Below are 22,381 nucleotides of genomic sequence, written 5' to 3' on the forward strand. Positions count from 1 at the left end.
CCCTGTGGAATGCCACTGAAAGCCGCTTTCTATTTGCAAAAACATCCATCAACCATTACCCTTTGTTTTCTGTCTCTGAGCCAAGTATTAATCCAACTCACCACCTTCCCCTCTATCCCATGGGATATCAGTTTTGACCAGACTGCCATGTGGGATCTTGTCAAATGCCTTATTGAAATCCATAGAGACATCATCCACTACACTACTCTGCTCAATCCTCCTTGTTACTTCCTCAGAAAAGTCAAGTTAGTTAGTGAGACACGATCTTCCCCTAACAAAACCATACTGACGATCCCTGATTAATCTGTTCCTTTCTAAGTGACAGTTTTATTCTATCTCTCGGAATTGTTTCCAATAATTTGCTCACCAGTGAAGTCAGACTGACCGGCCTATAATCTTCTAGCTTATCCCTCACAATTTTTAAAAATAATGATACAACATTCACAGACCTCCAATCCTCTGTTACCTCACCTGTAGCAATTATAGTTTTGAGAAACGTAGGACTGTAGCTTTAAGAGTAATCCTGTGTTGCAAGATCACATGATCTGTATAAACCGATGAGTTGGCAGCATGGAACACCTCTTGGAGAGAGTTCCTTTTTCGTTATAGAGTTAGATGCACACATGTCGCTGCTGCTACTGTCTTGTAAATAAAGCTAAATGTGTCCACCAGGAAAAGTTGCCCAGAAAATCAACCCTACAACAAACTGGCAATGAGGGGATAAATCAGATCCATTGCTGTACCTCACCCAGTAATTGTGAGTTTCTTAGTTCATTAAAAAGGAAAGAAGATATACTCATCCGAGATGCCACAGTTTTGCAGAATCAATCCTATTGAACCAGCCACAGAGGACTGGTTTCAATGTATAGAACGTCTTATGTTCTAATTTCAAGTGAATGAAATCACGGGGGAGGAAAAGAGGAGAACGATTCTCCTGAGTATTTCTGTGACCAAGAATTACAGTTTAATTCAAAGCTTGCTGGCCCCCAGTGCCCCAGACTTGAAGACCCTCAGTGAATTAATAGACCTCGTTAAGGGACATTTGCAACCCAAGCTCTCACTCACAATGCAGAGGTTCAGATTCAATTCACAGAATAGAGCCCCAGGGGAGACCAATGCTACCTACATGGCAAAATTAAAGCAACTAACAGAATATTGTGATTTCAGTGAAACCCCGAATGGCATGCTAAGGAATTGTTTGGTATGTGGCGTGCAGGAGGATGCTATTCAGTGACGATTACTGACTGAAGTGAATTTGATTTTTAAAAAGTGTTAGAAATAGTGATTGCGATGGACAGCACTGTAAAGGATTCACAGGTGATTCAAGGGGTGCAAAATGGTGCTGTTCTCCCAGTTGGGTGGTAACAGTCAACCGAAAGTGTCACGAAAAGCCGGGACTCCACCGTGAAGCGGGAAACAGTCCCAGCTAACCGAAAATTGAGAGGAAGCAGCTTAGCAGCAAAGTCAGAAACTAGTTTTTATCGATGTGGGTACAATCATGCTCCTAACAATTGGCTATTTTTAAAAATGTAGTGTTATTTTTGTCACAGAAGCGGTCACATATTGAAACATTGCAAAGCGAGATTTAAACAGGCTTCCAGACAACAATCGAAGTCCAATGAAGTCTATAGTGTAGAGAGCCTGAAACAAGCAATTCTGACATTTATTCCTCACTCAACATGAAAGTTGGGAAGACAGAGCCAATTACTGTCTCATTGCAAGTGAATGGTAAATCCTTAAAAATGGAAGTAGACACGGTGCTTCTACCACTGTAATAGGAGAACACACTTTCAGATATTTAAATAAAGGTGATCAACAATTAAATTTGGAACAAACGTCTGCCAAGTTGAAAATGTAAACGGGCAAAGGACTCCAGGTAAAAGGTATCACCAGGGTAACTGTTCATTACAGACACCAATCGGCACATCTACCAGTGATGGTATTAGGAGACAGAGGAGCAAGCCACCTAGGTCAAAATTGGTTGAGGGAAACTAACCTTGGTTGGCCAGTGGGATTTCAAAAGCAAGCAGAAAAATTTCCTGTGTTGAAAAGGGAACAAGGCAAAGTACTTCCAGAAAGAGACTGGAGAATCGTAGGACCACAACAGGATGCAAAAGGAGGATGTAACCATTCAGCAACCTGAAGAAATGAAGACTGTCTTAAACAACAACATGGAGGAACAGCAAAAGAAACCCAAGGAGACTCTGCTGAACTACTGAATTCAAAATGAAGTAAGCGAGCTTCTCAAAGAAAGGAGAAACCTGTTGATAGATCTTCACACGCTACAAGAATCCCTCAGGTCAAAGTTTGTGCCTCTGGAAAGTTATGAGGAGGAAGCTTTTTTTTTATTCATTCAAGGGATGTGGGCTTCGCTGGCTGGGCCAGCATTTATTGTCCATCCTTAGTTGCCCTTGTGAAGGTGGTGGTGAGCTGCCTTCTTGAAACGCTGCAGTTCATGTGGTGTAGGTACACCCACAGTGCTGTTAGGGAGGGAGTTCCAGGATTTTGACCCAGTGACAGTGAAGGAACGGCGATATATTTCTAAGTCAGGATGGTGAGTGACTTGGAGGGGAACTTCCAGGTGATGGTGTTCCCATGTGCCTGCTGCCCTTGTACTTCTAGATGGTAGCAGTCGTGGGTTTGGAAGGTGCTGTCTAAGGAGCCTTGGTGAATTCCTGCAGTGCATCTTGTAGATGGTACACACTGCTGCTACTGTGCGTCAGTGGTGGAGGGAGTGGATGTCTGTGGGCGAGGTGCCAATCAAGAGGGTTGATTTTTCCTGGATGGTGTTGAGCTTCTTGAGTGTTGTGGGAGCTGCACTCATCTAGGCAAGTGGGGGGTATTCCATCACACTCCTGACTTGTGCCTTGTAGATGGTCATCCGGAACAAACTGAAGAACCGGTTGACAGAGAAGACGCATCAATGTTCAAGTTTCCAGGAGGAAGCCAAGAGATACAAGAAGGAGACAGAATAGCTGAAGAATCAGCTGAATGAAGCTAAAGAGGCTTTGAAAGCAAAAGTCGAAGAACTTGCCAAGATGCGAGTAGATAATGAAGTCATGGACAGTTCAGTCACTGAACCAATACAAGTTGAGATTTCACCTGAAAGAAGTCTGGCCAACAGTGAAGTCAAAAAGAAGGCCCAAACTAAACTCTGTAGTAGAAAGAAGAAGACACGTAGGAAGGGGATGCAGAATTACTGATGAGGCGCCACCTTCGAACAAGACTAAGCCTGGTACTTCCTAATTTGGAGGGAAAGGTGGAGAAAAGTCAAGGAAACCAAAAAGTGACTCATAATTTGCATAGTCGTGAGCAACAATTTACTGCCAGAGAAGCAGTATATGTAAAGAATTTCGGTGGAGGGCCGAGGTGGTTAACTGATAGAGTAAACTCTGTGACCGTACCACATGGAAGTGCAGGGCCATGTCACCTGGAAGCATATGGATCATTTAAGAAAAAGGAAGGTACCTCAACAAAATGATATTCCACCTGTAACCATTACTGCACCAGTGGTTTCTGTTGAAGTTGCTCAACCAAGTACAGGCATGCCCGATGTCTCTATTGGATTGAAAGATTCTGAACTGCATGTACCTAATGAGATACCTGATGTTAATGTAGTTCCAGAGAATGTGGTTCCTACTAAAGAATCAGAAGTCATGGAGCTGTGACGTTCCACATGGATCAAGAAAACACCTGAAAGACTGAACTTGTAATTTCATGACCTGTGTAAATATTGTAATGTCATGAGTTAAATATCCTTGTAAATACAAAAATGTACAGAAAAGTTAAAGGGGAAGAAATGTAGTTTAGAGAACCATGGGACTGTAGCTTTAAGGATAATTCTGTGTTGTACGCTCACATGATCTGTGTGAACCAATGAGTTAGCAGTGTGGGGAACCTCTAGGAGAGAGTTCTTCTTTAGTTATGGAGTTTGATGCAAATGTGTAGTTGCTACTGCTATCTTGTAAATAAAGTTAAATGTGTCCACCAAGAAAAGTTATCTGGAAAATCAACTCTGTAACATCACCTGTATCTAGTGAGGATTAGAAAAGATTCCCAGGGCATCCGTAACTTCCTCTCTGGCTTTTATTAACAACCTGGGATACAATCCATCTGACCCTGGCAATTTATCCACCTTCAAGGATGTCAGTCCCTCCAGTACTTCCTCTCTCATTATGCTATTGTACCTAATATTTCACACTCCTGCTCTTTAACTAGAATGTCTGCATCATTTTTTAAAAAAATCATTCACAGGATGCGGACTTTGCTGGCTGGGCCAGCATTTTTTGACTCTCCTTAGTGAAGACAGAGACAAAGTGATCATTGAGAAACCTGCTCATCTCTTCAGCATCAATGCACAAGTTACCACGTACATGTCGATAAGCCCTACCCATTCCTTAGTTACTCTCTTGCTCTTAATGTACTGGAAAAACATCTTTCAGTTTACTTTGATTTTACATGCCAATCTTTTTTTGTATCCTTTCTTTGTTTTCCTAATTTCCTTTATTACTTCACCCCTGTATTGTTTATACTCAGCTAGCCTTTCTACAGTATTAAACTTTTTTTTGACTGTCATAAGCTTTCTTTTTTCTGTTTTATCTTACCCTGTATACTTCTGGATAGCTAAAGGTACCATGGTGACCCTGGTCCAGCAGAATACAGCGATGGATGAGTACCTGAAGTAGCAGCAGGAGAGGGAAACAGGGCACATCTGCATCCCTCCAGGTGCTCCTTTCCCTCAAGAAGTCAGGCTGGGGCTGTTGGGCACCCAAAGGGAGGTGGAGCAGCAGCTGGACACCCCTGGCTCACCCACTCAGGGATCTCAGAGGCTGTCCGCTCCCTCCGAGTCCCCTTTACCTGTGACCCCCTCAACCTTGTCCTCTGTCACCACTGAGGGAGAAGTTGGCCCACAGGAGGATAGCCAAAGCAAGGCAGGGCTGTTCTGAGGACACACGCCAAAGTCATCAGAGGCAACAGGCTGTGTCTACCCCTCCTGCGGATGTCAGGGCAGCACCTAAAAGAAGTGAGAGGCCTAGAAAAGTTAAGAATTTATGATCACAAGTGGTCGCAAGGGTGGACACATTTTGCCACTTTATAACCTGAAAATTGTAATGGTCTCTTTCAGCTTCATTTATAGGCTTCATGAGTCCTCCCCCTCACTAGCAGTTCAGCTACAAGTAGCCAGACCACAAGTGACTCTGGAGGGAGAAATGTGTGTGTGGCAGGGCCATTCGGAGCCTTGTGCAAGCGTCTCCCACACACGCAGACCCTTCCTCCATCACACTCACCTCAATGTCCTAAGTATTTTCAATGCTGCCCTCTGGGGTTCACTTTCAGTTGTCCATCTGAGCTGAGCTGCATCTCCGTCCACCCACTGACCACACTCCCATGCTGCACCTGTGCCCGTCCAACACGAGGCTCCGCTCACTGTCAATTTGAGGAAAATGGTAGTCATCACATTTCTGCTCAGCTCTCCCATCTGTCCCCCTCCCCCAGTGACCCATGTCCTTTCCCCCATCCCTGTTCATCCCCCTGACATCGTCTTCCACCTCCCCAATCTCACCTACCAACCAGAGCCCTTTTCGATCTGGAATGTCCAGGTGAACGTGCAGGCTCCCTACCTTCCTGAGTGTCCCAGCACCATCCATATTAACCTCTTGATATCTTCCTTCCCAGGGTCAGTTTCTGCCTCCAAGTCCCCACTAACCACCCTCACAGTACCTTCTACCGCTACCAACTCACCCTCCCATCCTACCGCCTCTCTCTGCCTCCTCTCATATTCACCATTCCCTCATAACATGCCCACCCTCAGTTTGCTTACCAGGAGGCAGTCATTGGCTCCACAAACCCCTCCCTTGCATGTTCCTCTGGACAACCCCCCCAACTCCCTCCTTCACCCTTCCTTCCTCCTTTACCCTCCAAACTCTTTCCTCCCCATGGATTCCTTCCCCCCTCCAAACTCCTTCCTCCTACTAAACTCCTTTCTCCCCCTGGACTCCTTGCTCACCCTGGACTTCTTCCCGACTCCAAACTCCTCCCCTTACACCTTCCTCCCCCCGTACACCCAGCTCTCCATTTGCTGCCTTCTCCTGTTACACTCTCCCCCCTCCATACTCCCTCCTCCCCCTCCCAACCTGACACCCCTGACACCTTTGCCCCTCCCCCCTTCCCAAACTCACCCCCACCTCCGAACACCTTTACCACCCCTCCCCCCTCCCTCACCCCCAGTCAAGCCTAGAACTTATTCCCCCACACCCCCTGCCCAGTAGACCTTCCTCTCCCTGCACCCCCCACCCCCGCCTCCGGTCACTGATCATCCATAACAGCCCATGGCCAGGACTGTGATGTTCCGAAGCAGACCCGAGGCATCAATGGAGACCTCCCACCTCCTGAGAGCTGCTTGGCGGTGGAGTCATGAGGACTTAGCCGGCACACGATGCACGTGTTCCTCCAGGGCCCGGTAGCTGTATGGCTCCAGCATCTTCTTCTCCTCAGGTGACTGCCATCTGAGCAAGGCCCTGAGTTTAAGTTCTGACTTCCGCACGCCAGACTTTGTCCGGACGTGTTCTGGGCCAGCACGTTTCCCACTGACATAACGGGAAAGCTGACACAGGAGGACGATTTCGGTCAGGCCTACCCCGTTAGCGGCATGCAAAGCGGGTTCACGCTGTCCTCCAGCAGGATGGGTGTTCCACCATGGCCGACATTGTCGGATGATCCTGCTGTGCTTTCAAGCCGGTGTCAAACCGATGCCAACGGAGTGAGAAAATTCCAGCCTAAATCTAGAATTGTCTCCCCTCTTGTTGGGCTTGTTGTCTACTGGCTGAAAAAGTTCCCTTCGATGCTGTTCAAAAATTCTGTGTCCTCTGTGCCTTTCACACTTTCCGTGTATTCATTGTTATTAGGATATTTGATGTCCCAGCTATTACTGCCCCTCTTGTTTTTGCACTCAGAAATTTGCTTACACACTCACTGTTCTCCCACCCTCCCACTACTTACGGGTCTATAGTACACTCCTACTGTGTGGCTGTCCTTTTTTATTTCTGAGCTCACCCATATGGCCTCATTTGTTTCTTCATTTATATATCATCCCTTCTCACAGCTGTAATTGCTTCTTTCATCTATAATGCTATTCCCCCATCCTTTTTTATCCCCACCCCTCTATCCTGCCTGAAAACTCTATATCGAGGGATGTTGAGCTGCCATTTTTGATCCTTCTTAAGCCAAGTTTCCATTATAGCGATGATATCATGCTGCCATGTATTTATCTGTGCCATCATCTCATTGGCTTTATTTACTATACTCCTTGTATTTACATATACACCTTTTAATACTGCCAAATTCTTCTGCTCTCCACTTTTTAATCTGTGCTGCCTCTGTCCTTCAGAGTCACTCACTAATTCTCTATCTCCCGTTCCCTGCTCTGAATTTGCCCTCAGGTTCCCAGCCCCCTGTCAACCTAGTTTAAACACCATCCCCCAACAGCATTAGCAAATCTTCCTGCGAGGATATTCAGCCCAGTCCTGTTCAGGTATAGACCATCCGGCTTGTATAGGTCTGACCTTCCCCGGAAACGGTCCCAATGCCTCAGAAACCTGATGTCCTCCCTCCTACACCAGCTTTCCAGCTACATGTTTATTTGCTCAATTCTCCTATTTCAATGCTCACTTGCACGTGGGAAGGGAGTCCTGCTTTTTAATCTCCTTCCTAGTCCCCTAAAATCTGCTTCCAGTATCTCATCCCCTTTCCTACCTAAGTCATTGGTACCGATGTGGACCATGACATGTGGCTGATCATCCTCCCCCAGAACAATGTCCTGCAGCTGCTTTGTGACATGTTCCTAGTTCTTATGTTCTTATCAAGCTTGGTTGTGATACTCTACGTTAGAATTGCCCTATGATATTCAAGAATGATGGACAATGCATAACATCAGCAGCAATTTTCACCCACCACGTTTAGAACAGATACCAACTACCAGTCACCATTGCTGAAAATACATATAGTGCACAAGAAACAGCATCCCATGTACTGAGGGGATAACTCAGTCGTGGGGTATTGTAGACAGGGTGGCCCATACATGTTTGCTATTACTATAGGATCAGGCTGCACCAAAAGCAAAATGATCCAAATCTGGGTGCTTGAAAATAATTTTGCTGCCTCAGATTTGCTTATGATGAAAAATGTGCCATTAGAAAATTTCATTGACAATTTGTTTCCTGGACTATTTAACAAATTGGTGGTGTTTATTTTTTTATATATCAGCCAAGCGCTCAGAATGTTTAATTCAGTCTAATTGACACATTTACAAATCCCATACGAATATATTCCCACCAGTCCCAACTTATCTCTAGCCTATATCTCTCCAACTTCAACAAAGAAAAATAGCCATTTTTATCATAAAGCAAGCGGGTAAACAAAGCTGAAATCCTTGGCCAAATCCACAAAAGATACTTTACTGACTGTTTTATACAAACCATTTATTTAGCTCAGTGGTCAGCCTAAGGCCCTTAGGCAGCTGACCATTGCCTTAGGGGACTCTTTGATATAATGGATATCGATGATAATGGGTGCCTCCAGGTGAATTATAAAGCATTAGCAGATTGTATCAACCTCTAATCGTGAAGCCTGGATGTTTGAGAATGAAAACTGAATCCCAAATGTGAAACAGGTCTTTAAGTTAATTTGGAAGCTTCTATCATCATGTTAAGTATACATGGGTTAGTGGATTTTCATTTGAAATTACTGCTGTGTCATGCTTCAGTTGTTTGATTGGGAAGGTTTCCAATGCCCTTTGGCAATAAATGTGTTTCTGCACTGTGTTAGGCAAAGAATATTAATGATCTTACAGTTTAGGATTTTAAGGTATATTGAATTCCTGAGGCAGTGACTTGGAGGTTTTATTGAATCTCTCAGCAGGGCCTTACTATTGCCGAGCTGTTTTCAGCCCTCCTGAAAGCACTGATGAACTGGAGCCTGGGTGTGAACTTCCATGGAGGTTTCCCCATCCTACATATATCATTTCATCGGAAGATCCAGGTCAGCCCCAGGAAATCAGGGTGAGCGCTCCTAACTCTGAGGGTTTCTCATGGCACTTCCACCAAAGTTAAGGGCAAAAGGGGACAGTGGAGTTACATAACCTTGACCTGTATTCCTTTGAGGAGAGGAGGCTGAGGTGTGATTTGACTGAGGTATTTAAACTATTAGAAGGATTTGCTAGGATAGATACTGTTATGGACTTGATTTTCTACACAGGTTTCGCATTAGAAACATCAAACTTTATTTACAGGCTGCACTCACAATTATAAGCTTCCATCAAACTCCACAACTCAGAGAACTCTCACTGTAACATTCCCTGTGCTTAGAGCTGATTCATTCACACTGTGAAGTGATACTATGCAACGCAATAAGTCTTGAAGCTACAATCACTACATTCCATAAGACCATAAGATGTAGGAGCAGATGTAGGCCATTTAGCCCATCGAGTCTGCTCTGCCATTTATTGAGATCATGGCTGATCTGAAATTACTCAACTCTACTTTCCTGCCTTTTCCCCATAATCCTTGATTCCCGGACTGATTAAAAATCTGTCTATCTCAGTCTTGAACATACTTAAATAGCCAGCCTCCACAGCCCTCTGCGGTAAAGAATTCCACAGATTGACTACCCTCAGAGAGAAGAAATTCCTCCTCATCTCTGTTTTAAACAGGCGCTCCCTTACTCTGAGATTATGCTCTCTGGTCCTAGACTCTCCCACAAGGTCATGAATATATATTGTAAATAATTATAGCCCCAGCACTTATCCCTATGGCACTCCACTAGTTACAGGTTGCCATCCTGAAAATGACCCCCATATCCCAACTCTCTGTTTTCTATTTGTTAGCCAATCCTCTATCCATGCTAATATACTAACCCAGCACCATGGGCACTTACCTTATTAGATAACCTTATGTGCAGTATCTTATTGAACACCTTTTGAAAATACAAATATATTATGTATACTGGTTCCCCTTTATCTATCCTGCTTGTTACCTCCACAAAGAATTCTAATAAATTTGTTAGACATGATTTCCCCTTCATGAAGCCATGCTGACTCTGCTTGATTAGATTAGGTATTTCTAAATGATCTACTATCACATCCTTTATGGTAGACTCCAACATTTTCCCAATGACAGTGGTTAAGCTAACTGGCCTACACCCTTGAAAAAGGGTATTACATAGGCTGTTCTCCAATCCGTTGGGACTTTTCCATAATCTAAGGATACTTGGAAGATTACTATCAGTACATCCACTATCTCTGCAGCTACTTTCTTTAATATCCTAGGATGCAACCCATCAGGTCCAGGGGACTTATTAGCCTTTAGCCCCATTACTTTCCCTAGTACTCTTTATCTGGTGACAGTTATTGTATTTATTTCCTCCTCCCACCCCTTTTGCCCCTTGATTATTCAGTATTTTTGGAATGCTAGTTATATCTTCTACCATGAAGACTGAAGCAAAGTATTTATTCAACCCCTCTGCCATTTCCTGGTTCTCGACTATTATTTCCCCAGCTTGGTTCTCTAAGGGGTCTATGTTCACTTTGGCCCATTTCTTCCTTTTTATATATTTAAAGAAACCCTTAATATCAGTTTTTATACTTTTTGCTACATTACATTCAAAGTTTATTTTCTCCCTCTTTATTATTTTTGGTTATCTTTTGTTGGTTTTTAAAACTTTCCCAATCCTCTGGCTTACCACTAATCTTTGCAAAATTAGATGTTTTTTTTTTCTTTCAGTTTGATACTGTCCTTAACTTCAACGGTTAACCATGGTTGTTTTATTCATTTCTTAGAATCCTTCTTCCTCACTGGGGTATATCTTTATTGAGAGTCATGAATTATTTTCTTAAATATCTACCATTATTCATCAACTGTCTTTCCTGCTGAACTCCTTCCCCAGTCCACTCCAGCCAACTCTGCCCTCATTCCATTGTAATTACCCTTATTTAAGTTTAGCACAGTTTTTCCTGACCCAGGTTTCTCACTCTCACACTGGATGCTAAATTCTACCATATTACGATCACTGTTTCATAGGGATCTTTTACTCTGAGATCATTTATTAAACCTGCCTCATTATACATTACCTGATCCAAAATAGCCTTATCCCTGGTTGGATTTACAACATACCGTCCCGAATACACCCTATGGTCAGAGGTTTCCCATCGGCAATGTGGATGCGGGGCCCGCTTGCCGATGGGAAAATGAGGTGGGATGTGATGTTGGGAGGAACCCCCGATGTCATCTTGCCCCATTTAAATATTCAGGAAGGTGGGCAGACAGCGAAATCAGCTGTCCACCCACCAACCTGTTAATGGCCAATTGAGGCCATTGACAGGATAATTAAGCTAATTAAAGACCCTGCCCGTCCAACCTTAAGGCTGGTGGGCAGGCCAGGAGCCCTGGCGGGCTTCTGATAATACATGAAGCTTCATCCACTGGCGGGTTGAGGTTCCATGTTCTGTTTTAAAAAACTTTAATAAACTTTATGTCATATTTATTAACATGTCCCATCTCGTGCTATATTGTCACATGAGGGGGACATGTTAATAATTTTTTTTATTTTGCTATTTTTTAGGTTTATTAAACTTTCAGCACTCTCCCTGAGGCAGCACTTAGTCTCAGGGAGCAGTGCGCTCTTTTGTGCGCATGCGTGAAAGAGCGCACTTTGACAGGTGGGGAATCCCTACCCCCCAGCGTACAGGAAGTGCATAACACTTCCCGTCGGACAGGCCACTGGGTGGGCCTTAATTGGGCCGCCCACTCAAAATGGCAGCAGGGCCCATTTCAATGGCAGAGTTTGGCTGTTCACCCACCGCCCAGCTGGTGAGGCCCGCCCGTCCATCAAGGGCTAAATTCTGCCCTATGAGTTCTTGCTCATGTCTACCTCTGCCAATTTGATTTTCCAAATCTACATGAAGATTAAAGTCATCTATGATTAATGTAATACCTTTTTTATGTGACTTCATTATCTCCTGATTTATTTTGTGTCTTACAGTATAGTTACTGTTAGGGGGCCTATAGACTACTCCCACCTGTGTCTTCTTCCCCTTGTTATTTCTTACCTCCACCCATATGGATTCTATATCTTCCAATCCAAGGTCCTTTCTTTCTATTGTACTTATTCCATCTCATACTAACAAAGCTACCCCACCACCCTTTCCTTCCTGCTTGCTCTTTTGAAAAGTTACATACTCCTGAATATTTAGTTCCTAGCTTTGATCTCTTTGTAACCATGTCTCTGTAATGGCTATAAGATCATACCCATTAACCTCTATTTGTGCTGTTAATTCATTTATTTTGTTCCGAATACCACGTGCATTTAAGTGAAGAGCCAACGATTTTACCTTTTTACCACTTTTTCCCCTTTTTACCCTATTTGCTGCTTTTTTTTATGTTTGTACACTCTGTCCATTCCTGTCACACTCTGGATATCATTACCTAAAAAGCTGCCCTGCAAGACTGCCATGTCCTTTTACTTTGTCAGCCTATATATCCCCTTTCCAGAACCCTCCCCCCTTAAAGCTATAATTACTACCTTCCTCCCCCTTTAAATTTTTTGGACAGTTTTTATTTACCAAAACATCAACCTTCATGACATTACAAACATATGCACAGGTCATGAAATGTAAGTTCAATCTCTCGGGTGGTTTCTGATCTGGGTGGAATGTCTTTCCCTCCACGACTTTCGAATCTCTTACAGGACCCACATTACCCGAAACCGCAGAAACATCAGGTACCTCTTTAGGCACAAGCAGTTCAGCGTTATCTACTCTGACAGATACATCAGGTATATCTATTCTTTGTTGAACAAGTTCAGCAGGGATCACGGGCTCCACAATGGTTACAGGTGAAACATCATTAGGTTGGGATATCTCCCTTCTTCTCAAATGATCCACGTGTTTGCTGGTGATCTGGCCCTCCACTTCTATGTGATGTGACAAGGGTCTGGTCACAGATATTATTACACAGGTAACCACATGCAAATTGATACGGTTTTTCTTTTCAATGCCTCTTTAACTTCATTCAGCTGATTCTTCAGCTCTTTGCAAAACAGCTAGCATCACTGAGCTGGCACTACTTTGGAGTTTCTCCTGTCTCCTGGCTATATCCAGCTATATACAATTCCCAGGGCTTCCTGTGAAACCTCCCCGATTACCAAGGATTCCCCTGAGTCCTCTGTGAGTTCTGCCACTCTGCTTCTATTCTGTTGCTTAAGACAGTCTTTATTTCTTCAGATTGCTGAATGGTTATACATTCCTTTTGCATTTGATCTTGCAGGACAAGCAACTATTCTTTCAACAGTTTGTTTTCCTGTTGCCCTCCCTCTGGGGCCTTCTGTTGCCCCCGGTGGAATAGCCCTCTCTTTGGAGATTCTTGTTGCCAATGGACCTGCATTGAGACTTGCCCTCTGTCTGGGGTCTCTTCTAATTTTCTGTCCATAGCCATTTAGCTTGTATTTACTGCTTTAAATGTATTGCCGCTGTAAGAGTGGTCACTGTTTATGTTTTAAATTCAGGCTGCCTCTGCAGCTGTCGGCTTTTCTGTGCTGTTTTGGCAGGCTCACTGGCTAACGTAGCTGCTTTTTTTTTAAACTTTGTTAAACTTCGTTCCTGTTTGAAAAAGAAAACACAGCAGCAATTTTGTCTCCCTTTCCTGAGCAATTCTGCAGGCTTCTTTATTTCCTAACTCCACAGGTTATTTTGATATTGGATGTCCCATGACCCAGCAATTTGATCAGGGCTGGCTTTTTATATATATTTAAAATGGCAGCACTGCTTTCTGTTCTGATTACCCTTTTCTTTTTTAACTTGCAAGCTGCCAACTCTGCACTCGGCGTTTTACCTTATTTTTAACTCTGCAGTCTTTTATTTTTCACTGTGTACTGTGGGTCATTTCTAACCCGTTCTTTATTTGCAGCTGTGTTCCAGTTTCTCTAACCTACTGAGCCTGCAGAGCTGCTGCCTATTTTATACCTGAAGCAGAGATTCTCTTTCTATTTCGTTTCACTTTTGCCTCTGCAAGTCCTTTTTTATTTAAATGCCGGGAGTGGTCTGAGAGATTTCTCAGCCACTTGGATTGGGACCCATTTTCTTCTCTTTAACTTAAAACAACAGCACTTCTGATTCTTTTTTTGAATTCTGCAGTATACCTGATGAGTACATTTTTCTCTTTTTTTTGTTTAAACAAGATATTCATGGTCAGTGGGCGAGGGTCAATGCCAGACCCAATTCCTTCCTCATCGTCGGTTTGGAGCCATGAGCCCTCTCCATTCAGACTACTGCCAGATTACCACTTGTCATGTGGGTGGTACTTCATGCTGGCAATGCTATTACCCCAGTCCCACATTAACTCTTTCAGTCCTGAACGCCCTAATGCTGCAGTAATGGAACAACATCTGTCTTTAAAGAGGAGATCATTCAGTATCGCTGGCAAAGAGGCAGCATGAGAAGAGACAAAAACAGAAAATGCTGGAAAAACTCAGCAGGTCTAACAGGATCTGTGGAGAGAAAGACAGAGTTAACGTTTCGAGTCCGCATGACTCGTCTTCAGAGTATGAGAAGAGACTGGCAACTAACATAAAAGGGGATCTAAAAGGTTTTTATAGACATATAAAATATAACAGGATGCGAAAGGGGATTTATGCGTGGAAGCAAGAGGTAAGGCTGAGGTATTAGATGAATACTTTACCAAGGAAGGAGATGTTTCACAAGTCAGAGTGAACAAGGAGATAATTGAGACACTGAATGGACTAAAAATTGGTAAAGAGCAGGTATTAAATAAGCGGGCTGCACTTAAAGTTGACAAGACCAGATAGGATAGATCCAAAGAAACTGTGGGAAGCAAGCGTGGATATTGTGGAGGTACTGGCCATATTTTTCCAATCTTCCCTAGATACAGGGGTCGTGTCAAAGGACTGGAGAATTGCAAATGTTATACCCCTTTTTAAAGGATGTACAGATAAGCCAAGCAAGCACCGGCAAGCTTATCCTGGTTTATCCTTGGCGGTGGGAAATCTTTTAGAAATGTTAATCCAGGACAAAGTTAAAAGTCATTTGGACAAGTGTGGATTAATTAAGCCAATGTGGAAAAAACTAGCTTGCTTGAGCTTATTAAAGAGGAAACAGAAAGAATTGATTTAGGTAAGCTGGTCGATGTGGTGTACATTGATGTCCAAAAGACATTTGATAGAATGCCACTTAGGGGGCTTATCAGAAAAGTTAGAACTCTTGGAATAAAAGAGACTGTAGCAGCACGGATATGCAATTAGTTGAGTGACAGGAAACATAGTACTTGGTGGACAATTGTTTTTCAGGCTAGGATATTGGCACTGGTGCATTTCTTGATATGTATTAATGACCTAGGCTTGAGTGTACGATGAACAATTTCAAAATGTGTGGATGCCACAAAACTTGAAAATATTGTGAACTGTGAGGAGGGTAATGAAAAATTTCAAGGGGACATAAACAGTCTTATGGAATGGTTGGGCAAATGGCAGATGAAATTTAACAAAGAGAAGTGTGAAGTGATAGGAAGAACAGGGAAAGACAATATAATATAAAGGGTTCAATTCTAAAAGTGGGTACAGGAGCAGAGGGACTTGGAGATTTCTGTGCACAGGGCAGATTAAGAAAGCAGTTAGTAAAGCATACAGGACTCTAAGCTTTTTAAGTAGGGGCATTGAGTATAAAGGCAAAGATCTCATGATAAACCTCTATAAAACATTGTTTCAGCCTCAACTGGTGCAATGTGTCCAGTTCTGGGCATCACACTTTAGGAAGGATGTGAAGGATTTAGAGAAGATGCAGAAAAGATTCACGAGAATGTTTCCCGATGTGAGGAACTTCAGTTAAACGGGCAGAATTTTGCCCTCGTCGGGTGGGCCCAGTGGGTGGGCTCAGGATCAGCCACAAAGTCCCCCGCCACCCACAATCCGGCCCTGACATTGATCTCATGCTGGCTGGCCAATTAACGGCTGTCCAGGGTGAAACGTCGCTGCAGCGCTGCTGGGGTTGGGGCAGGGGGAGTGCGAGCGCTGAAGTGTGCTCCTGCGCAGGGGGTGCGGGCAGCGAAAGCTCCCTGAGGCTCAGGGCTGCTGCAGGGAGTGGGAGATTTTTAGCAATAAAAATAAACGCATTAAAAATAATGAAAACATGTCCCCTCATGTGACCCCGTCACCTGAGCAGAGAAGTGTTAAATATGAGTTTTAAAAGTTTTGATTTGTTTTTAAATCACTGGTCGAAATCTCACCCAGCCCATGGATGAGGTTTCACCGAAAATGCAAAGGCCGCTTGGCCTATTCGCCCGCCTGCCAACCGAATAGTTGGACGGGCAGTGAAAAGTTCGACCCAATTAATTGGTTAAGGGCCTCAATAGGTCGCTTAATTGTTGGTGAGCGCACTGCCACCTCTCGTGTGTGCCCGCCGAGTGAAATATCATGAGAGTGAGTGATGATGTTGGGACCCTCGCCTGGAATCATTGCGCACTATTGTACTCTGGTTCAGGTTGGGCATGTACCTGTCCAACAAGATAAAAATTCAGCCCATGGATAATTTGGAGAAGCTGGGGCTTGGAGAAGAGAACAGGTTTTCAAAATCATCTCTCACTGATGGAGCATCCAATGTTCACAATCATGAGTGACCTGGATAGAGTAGGTATTAAGAAACTGTCCCATTAGCCGCCGAAGGACTGAGAGGCAGAGGACAGTGATTTTAGGTAATTGGCAAAATAAGCAACAGTGAGATGAGGAAGAAGTGTTTTATGCAGTCAGTGTTAGGGCCTGGAATACACAGCCTGAGAGTGTTGGTGGAGGCTCATTCAGCTGTGGCTTTCAGAAGGGAATTGGATGATGATCTGTTCAGAAAAGTCAGGAAGTGGCACTAGTTGAGTTGCTCTTGCAGAGGGACTCACAGGTATGATTGGCTAAATGGCCTCCCCCACACTGTAACCATTCAGTGACTCCGTGATTTTATGATGTGGGATTAAGAGTCCTGCTCATGTGGAGGTTTAGCCTCATTCTGGTAAGGCTTTTTTTTTGCACATCTTGATACTCTAATGTGATTTCTATGTTATTCTATGTGAGAAGAAAATATTTTCACACGATTCCTCTTTTAGCTCTTTTTTCATGAATTTTTGACGCTGATCCCCTGGTACTAGAACCCTTTGCCCAAGTGAAATTTTACCAGAGCCAGATCTGCTCAATCCCTTCGCAATCTTGAAAGATTTCACTAGGTCATCATCATGTCTCTTCCTGAGTGAATAACAAGGCCAAATTTCGAAAGTATATCCTCACGAGTGAAACTCTGAACATCCAGAATTAACCATGCTGGTTGCCTCTGCACTCCTTCATCTGCAGAAATATGCCCCTCAGAATGATTTCTTTTGATCACGTCATCATTAGGGGGAGAATATTCTCCCTGTTTGGGTGGGTGGTGTGGGGGGGGGTGGCGGAGTTGGGTGGGAGTGGGCACGGGCAGGCGCGCAGCTGATAACCACCTACGATTGGCCGCGTGCTGCCATTTTATGTGGGCGGTCCGATTAAGACCCACCCAGCGTGACATGCACCCAGATGCGGTGAGCGCTCCCTGTGCGGGCAGGCGGAGGGAGTAGGCTGATTCGGGGCCTGTGCCCTGTCGCACATGTGCGCAAAGGAACACAAAGATTTCCCTGAGGCTGATTAGTTTTATTTGTAAAACTTTTAATAAAGACAAGAAAAAAAATTAAGACATATCCCCTCATATGACAGTGTCACACGTGCTGGGACATGTCAATGAATTTTATTTAAAAATGTTATTAAACTTTAAAAACCTTTATAAAACCTCATCCCGCCCATGGAGGAGGTTTCATGATAAATGCGAAGGCTGTCTGGGTACTTCGCCCACCCGCCAACCTTAAGGTTGGATGGGGCAGCTCAGTTAATTATTTCAATTGGTATTTAAATGACCTTAAGAGGCCTTTGACAGTTTGGTGGGAGCGCAGCCGACTCCAGTGCGCGCTCACCAAGCTCAAGTAAGGTCATTCAAATAAATTGTGGCTGATCTGTATTTGCCTTTGTTCCATATGCCTTAATAACTTTACCTAATAAAAGTCTATCAATCTTAGTCTTGAATGTTCTAGTTGTCCTCAAGTATCTACAGTATTTTGGGGTAGAGGTTCCATATTTATTGTGTCCGTTGTATGAAAAAGTGCTTCTGTTTGGCTGGGCTCAAAGGTTATTTTTTCACTTATACTACACCTTAAACAAAGGAAACATCACAAAGTTCTTCACTGAGGCTAGAAGATGAGCAAGTGCTGAATCAAAGAGAAGCTGATTACAACGAGGGAACCAAAGGCTAAGCCACAGTGGTGAGCTTTTATATAGGAAGGGAGCAAATTGAAAAGGAGCAAAGAATTTTAAAAAATTCATTAATGGGATGAGGGCTTCGCTGGCTGGGCCAGCATTTATTGCCCATCCCTAATTGCCCTTGAGAAGGTGGTGGTGATCTGCCTTCTTAAACCACTGCAATCTATGCACTGTAGGTACACCCACAGTGCTGTTAGGGAGGGAGTTCCAGGATTTTGACCCAGTGACAGTGAAGGAACGGCAATATATTTCCAAGTCAGGATGGTGAGTGAAATGGAGGGGAACTTCCAGGTGGTGGTGTTCCCATCTATCTGCTGCCCTTGTCCTTCTCAATGGCAGTGGTCATGGGTTTGGAAGGTGCTGTCTAAGGAATCTTGGTGACTTCCTGCAGTGTGTCTCATAATTCCAAAGGGCAACAATTGTTTCAACTCTTAAACACAAATCGATTTAATCTCTGTATGGGTATACACAGGCAACACAAATTGAATGTATTCATCCTTACATATCACTAATTTAAATGTTTAATTTTCTCACCAAAATGGCCAGTTGTGTCCCTATACCTCTAGTACCCAGAAGAAAAGAGTTCCAGACCAGGCTTTTTTCAAAAACCCGGAATGATTAATTTAATTTAAAACAAAACGTTGTTTAACAAGCTGCAAGTATTGGTTAACACACAATTATAATTGAAAGTATAACCAACTATCTTCTTAAAGAATCCCCCCGGCACACACACAGACAAATAGAGGACAAACGGATAGAGCCTCTTTGCAGAGATGGGCTTTGGAGGAAGGACATTATACAATAAAGGATAAAGTCCACAGGGTCTCGACGCTTTTGACCTGGAGATTTCTCATGCGAAGATGGGCCGCTGGTCCCGGTGGGCGCCTAGAATTTCTCACCAACTGGTTTCAGCTTTGATGGTCCAAATGCAGACAGGTTACACTCAGTTGAGGTTCTCTGGCTACAGGTTGATAGTCACACACAATCTTAGGCAAGGTAGAGTGAGAGGGAGCCAGTCAAGATAGCCTTCTTTCCTCAGCTTGTTCTCCAACAAGACTGCCTTCAAAACAAGCAGATTCACAACTATTTTTTTTCCTTCTGTCATGTGATTGCCTTTTTGTCTCCCAGATTCACTACTTAAAATGCTTTGCAGTTCAACACAAATAAGCAACTCAACTACCATATAGGTCAGGTGATTTCTTGGAAGAGGCCTGATTGTTTACAGTTCCAAAGCAAATTTATGACATTCTTTAAAAAAAAAAAAATCACAGGTTAGCATCTAGATGACCAGTTCATGTCAGGTTCTTCCATTTTGTAGAGGAAAACTTCAGTCTGGAGCGATATGATTCTAACAAGAGGCAGTCTATTGGCCGGGTATGAACAATGACATGAATTGTCGTCAAAAAGTGTGAGACATGTCAAGAGCACATGCCAAGTCAGCACAATACACCATTGATTCTACATGGATTTCCTGCCCATCCTTGTTCCAAAATGTCATCTGATCTCATTCATGTCCATGGCACTGACTGCATTGTCATCATCGACCACTTCACCAAGTACCCCATTACTTGACAATTCCATAATAGATCAAGCACAACTGTCATGCATGCTCTGAGTGCTATTTTCAGTTTATTTCCTGTGCCTAAAGAGTTCATTATGGATAACAGTCCACAATTTATTGGTAAGCCATTTCAGGATATGTTTGAGAAGTGGAATATCAATTACACTACTTCTTCTCCTCATTACCCTAGATCTAATAACCTAGCTGAATGGATCATTTGCATGATGAAATCACTAATTTTCAAATGTAGACAGACCAAGCAAGGTCTACATATTGCAATGTTGCATTTGAGAGCAAAACCTGAATTGCAAATATTCCATCATTGGCAGAGCTCATGTTTGGCAAACCAGTGCCTCCCAATTTACTTATTCTTACCCATTCTACTCTCTCAAAAGCTAGAGAGCAATTTTTGAAACTACAGTAGAAGATGACAAATGTGCATGATAAAAACCCAGGAACAGAATTGCCAAGTTTACAGGTGCCGCACAGGTTTGCATCCAAGATCCTGCAGAAAGTATGGGCAAGTAGTCGAGATGACAAGGGTTTTTTCACAATCAAGGTCGTTTGGAGGCATTACACAAAGCTGCAATGATGGATGAGGCATAACCGAGGACAGATCAGATCCATTCCAGCTCCTCAACGGCCACATAGTCCTATTGCATCTAGGACAAGGTCCCAAAAGCAAACAAGAACAACATCCAAGAACAACAATCCAACAGGTCACTGTGAGCAATTAAAGAAACCTCCAGACAAGGTTACCAATACAAGATCTGGTGTACCAGTAGGTTACCCTTTTGCTTTAGGGACTCATTGATTCATCAGTTCTATATACTTATATTAAGAAACACAAATACTTACCTTGATTTATAGCCAGAGGTTGGGACCTCCAGTTCGCAGTGGGCCTTGGGCCTTCTGCACATGTGTCAGCCATGAACTGCCTCACATGTGGAGTTCGAGTTGTTCAGACGGGAAACAGCCCCGCTTGCCTTTGCAAAAACAAAGAAGCAAAACAATATGAAGCTGCAGGTCAGGTAACCTGAACTGGAGCACCTTTCCAGAGAAAGTGTCCCAGGGTGCAAAGCACAGGGAGGGGGATCAGGGAGAGGTCCCAGAAAAAAGATCCAGGCAGGGACAAAGACAGGGATTGGAAAGAGGTCCCAAGGAGAAATCCCAAGTAAGGGACAGAGGCAGGGATCAGAGAGGTCAGGTTAAAAGAAAGGAGAAGAGCAATGGGCTCTGAGTTAAAGTGAGAGGTGCAGGGATCAGACTTGAAGCAAAGTGGACTTGAGAGAAGCTCTGATGACCTGAGGAGGCAGCTGAAGGGCAGTGACTCCTTACTGTGGGCTTTTTGGAGCAGTAGTGTTCTGCTTGTCACAGTCAAGAGTCTGAAATTATTCTTTGAAGGTGAAGCTTTAGTGTATTGGTCCTGGGAAAGGAATCTTGAAAGGCAAGATTGAAACCCTGTGAGCTGAGCCATTGATGCAGCCATCCAAGTGGGAGCGATGTTTGGATAGAATTCCAAGGTGATTTCTTCAAATGTGGAGATTGGAAACCCTTGTGAGAAAGACAGAGTTTCAGTGACACCCATTGGCTCACAGTGTGACAAACATCTGGGAGAGTTGTGGAGAAATCCATGGAATCAGCTTTGGTTGCACCTGTCATTTATTTTGGAGTATGATGTGTCTGACCACAGTTCGGTGGGTAATTCATATGTAACTCGTGCTTACCTTGTATGTTAGGGTATAAGATAGTATTTATAAATTGTTTATCTGCCAAAATTTGTACATGTCTATAAAGACATTGCTCAGTAAAGGAATAGTGGAAAATTGAATCATCTTTTTGTGTTTGTGCTCAGATCTTTCCAACCTTTGTCTTGTTTGCTGTAATATAGTTCAATTAATGTTTTAGTTTTTGTATTAAAAGTTTATCAGCAGACTCCTGTGCATTTGTTCAGCAACTTTCCTCCACAGTTTCTAAAAAAGAATAAAGTTACATTCTATCAAGCCACATTTTATTCTGGGATCTGACTTGTCCAGTACTAATATCAGCCAGGGCCCTTACATTTATGTAATGGTAGCTAAACCATGAACTTGCATTGCAAATAGTTTATACTACTTTGGAAGTGGGGTTAGGAGGTGGGGGAAGGGGAAGGCTCTTTACAAAAAAGAGGGATGTTGTAAAATACCTTTAAGGGATAGCAGCATGACATCACTAGGAGGAGAGTGTATCCTGTGACACAGTCTCAGTTTCTCAGCAGAGCAGGACAGAGCACACAGCTCTGATGTGTCCTCAAGCTCTCTATCCAGGTATATATGTTTCCACGCGCCTTGTCTAAATAATGAACCCACAATGTGTTTACTCAATCCTTTATGAGCGATTGGTGATTATATAATTTTAATAACATGACATTGTGCATCCCCAATTTTTATTGTTCCACCATTA

This window comes from Carcharodon carcharias, chromosome 8 (assembly GCF_017639515.1).
Source record: "Carcharodon carcharias isolate sCarCar2 chromosome 8, sCarCar2.pri, whole genome shotgun sequence".
Lineage (NCBI taxonomy): Eukaryota > Metazoa > Chordata > Chondrichthyes > Lamniformes > Lamnidae > Carcharodon > Carcharodon carcharias.